The sequence below is a fragment of the Apodemus sylvaticus genome, chromosome 15 (genome assembly GCF_947179515.1).
Source record: "Apodemus sylvaticus chromosome 15, mApoSyl1.1, whole genome shotgun sequence".
In the NCBI taxonomy this organism is placed as follows: Eukaryota; Metazoa; Chordata; class Mammalia; order Rodentia; family Muridae; genus Apodemus; species Apodemus sylvaticus.
In genome coordinates, this window is record NC_067486.1 from 32,771,288 (window position 1) to 32,774,587 (window position 3,300).

A 3,300-nucleotide genomic window follows, 5' to 3' on the forward strand; every position below is an offset into this window, starting at 1 on the left:
CAGGGGAAGAGAAGGGGGCTTGCGGGACTTTCGGGGAGTGGGGGGGCTAGAAAAGGGGAAATCATTTGAAATGTAAATAAATTATATTGAATAATAAAAAAAAAAGAGTGAAAAAAAATTTAATTTTAGACTTTCCAAAACAAATGAAATATTATTGAAATTAATATCTGTTTTTTAGCATGTAGCATTTGATGGTGTATTGTCATGGTAAAAAAAAATAAATATTTATTTGAGAATTATTGTTTGAATTATAGAAAAAATATTAGGGTGATAGTCAAAAGAGATAAGGGTACATGACAGATAATTGTTTTTGGGGGTTTTTTTGGTTTTTTGGGGTTTTTTTGTTTGTTTTTTTTTAGATAAAGCATTAAGAGAAAACATATTGTCACCTGATATAGCTGCCCTTTGAGGTCTGAGGTCTTCCCGAGCCTGATCAATACAATGTGGATGTACACAGCCAAACATCAAACTGAGCATGGGGGCCCCAATGGAGAAGTTAGGATAAGGACTGTAGGAGCTGAGGGTGTTTGCAACCCCATAGGAAGAACAACAGTATCAACCAAACAGACACCACAAAGCTTCCAGGGAGTAGAGCACCAACCAAAGAGTACACATGGGGGACCCATGGCTCCAGCTGGATAAGCAGCAGAGGATGGTCATAGCGGGCATCATTGGGAGGGGACCCCCTTAGTCCTGTGGAGGCTCGATGACCCAGGGTCGGGGAATGTAGGGCACAGAGACAGGAGTGGGCAGGTGGTATGAACACCCTCATAGAGGCAGGGAGAAGGGCAGGGGATGGGAATTTATGGAGGGTAAACTGAAAAGAAGGATAATATTTGAAAAGTAAATAAATAAAATAGCCAATAAAAGTGAAAAAACAAATAAAAAACAAACATGCTGTCACCACTTTCTGCCTGCGCTTGCCGAATAAATGTCTAAGGATATGGTTTTCAACTTGCACTTTCTTATCAAAATGGTTACATTATAGATGTTACATGTTCTGATGCTCTACTTACCTATGTTGACAAATTTTTGAAGCATAAATCCCAAGACATGTCTTGATTTTGATCAGATAGCTTTCTCCTGGGAATATAAAACACTCTTTACGTGCCTGTATTCTTAATCAACACCATGTCAAGAAAGCATCTTCACTTAAACAACCCATAATGCTTTTAAATTTGGACCTGGATTCTTGATTAGGCAGTACAAATACTAAAATTGAAATGATATATAGAAGATAAACATAGCCCCCTCAAGAAAATAACAGGCACAATTTTGAAGCATTCAATAGTTTTAGGGGTATCTAGCTACAAAAATTCAGTTTTATAGAAGGTACTAGAAGGAAAATTTCAATTTAAGAGATTATTCATACCCAAGAAAACACAGGAAATAAATAATTCCAAACCAGCAAATCAAAAGAGGGAAACACATACACACACACACACACACACACACACACACACACACCACTACAACAATAAGAATCAACAAACACTGCTTATTGGTAACTTTTAACATTATGATTTAAATTCCCCAATAAAAAAAAACCAGAAATTAACAGGATGGATAGATTTAAAAACAGAATACATGCTTCTGCAGGAAACAAAACCAAAAATAAAACGAACAAAAATCAAAAATCAACAACAAAAAACCACTTTAACATCAAGGATAAGCATCATTATCTCTGGATAAAAGGAAAGAAAAAGGTATTCTAAGCAAATGGTCACAAAAACCAAACCACTGTAGCCTACTTAACATCTAACAAAATAGACTTCAAATGAAAATTAATCAGAAAGATAAGGAAGGAATCTACGTACTCATTGATAGAAAATCCAGAAAGAGGATATTGCAATTCTTAACTTCTAAGGACCAAACAAGTTTGTTTCTGCAACTTATCTCTGCCAAGCAAAACTGCTTCTGCTGACCTGCACTGAATTCATTGACTACATGAAGTCAAGAACAGACTCGACTCCACTGAACTCCACTTGCTGCACTACTAACTGAACTGGACTCACTGGACTGAACAGAACTGACCCCCAAGTGCTGGGATTAAAGATGTGTATCACCACATCAAGGGCTTGTTCTGTAGCTAGAACTTGTTCTGTTCCAGGTTGGCCTTGAACTTGTAGTGATCTGCTACACCTTTTTTCCTGGGATTAAAAGCATTTTTGCTTTGCAGCCAGAGTAGCCTTGCTGCTAGATTAAATTTCTTTCACATCCTTGAGATTCAAATCTCCTTCAATGGGAAGATATTTCTCTATCATAAATTCATACTATTGGAATAATCTTAACAGTAAATTTCCCAATTCTTAAAGAATTCTCAATTTGAGATATTTATTACATCTGCAAAAGTCTCTTCATTCTGAATAGAGTCAAGAAAATTACTAGGAAGAAATTAGATTATGATATCAGTATAGATGTCCAATTATATTAGCATGAATAGTGAAGAGATATCCTTTGATGTCAAATTTGCAAGCACTATTTGAATGAAAGAAGTCAAGAATGATTATCAAATATTTGGTCTCCAACATGCTGCATAAAAGAAATATACAGTAAGTCAAGAAAGCCTCAAAAGTGAGTGAATTCTAGAAATAAATCATGTTATGTCTATTTATTAACTAATATGTAATGATGTCACATTACATAGACATGGCTGGCCTTAAATTCCTCTGCCCAAGCTATCCCTCTACCAATTCATGCACAGTAACTGAAACATTACAAATATATAAGCTCATTTATCTAGAACAAATTAACTTTGGAGCTATTAAAATCTCAATAGCCTTGTAAGGAGAGTTTAGTATTTGAATAACTTTTACATTGTAGAGTGTGATGTAAAATTGAGAGATTCTCTTGAAAGCATTTTAGCTTTGTTTAGTTTTGATAAAATAAAAAATAAATGTACATATGAGTTGTAATGGTCTATGAATTACTGTCATTTTGCTTGTATGATCCTTGTTGGAGATCATTGTGGAGAAAATTGAGGTGTGAGTTTAACACCATATAAAGTTTCACAAGAAACTGCATCAAGAGGCAAAACAATGGACATTGTAAGAATTTCTTTCCTTTTTCTTATTCTTTACTTTGTTCTTTGTTTTTTCTTTTTTATTCTTTCTTTCTTTTGTATTTATTTCTATCTTCCTTCCTTCTGTCCTTCCTGTATTCAAGACAGGGTTTCACTGTGTAACTCTATTATCTTGAAACTCACTCACAGTCTAGGCTGGCAATGAACTAAGATCAGCTTGTCCTTGCTTCCTAACTGCTGCTGGCTTTAAAGGCTGTCCCACAGAGATGTGGCAAGTC

At 35.2% G+C, this 3,300-nt stretch overlaps 1 non-coding gene across 1 annotated transcript; it reads left to right on the top strand.

Moving 5' to 3' along the window:
- Positions 1-1,186: 1,186 nt before the first annotated feature.
- On the top strand, positions 1,187-1,295 carry LOC127666460 (U6 spliceosomal RNA). Its single transcript, XR_007973652.1, has one exon. It is a non-coding gene; the product is annotated as a U6 spliceosomal RNA (small nuclear RNA).
- The last annotated feature ends 2,005 nt before the right edge of the window (positions 1,296-3,300 follow it).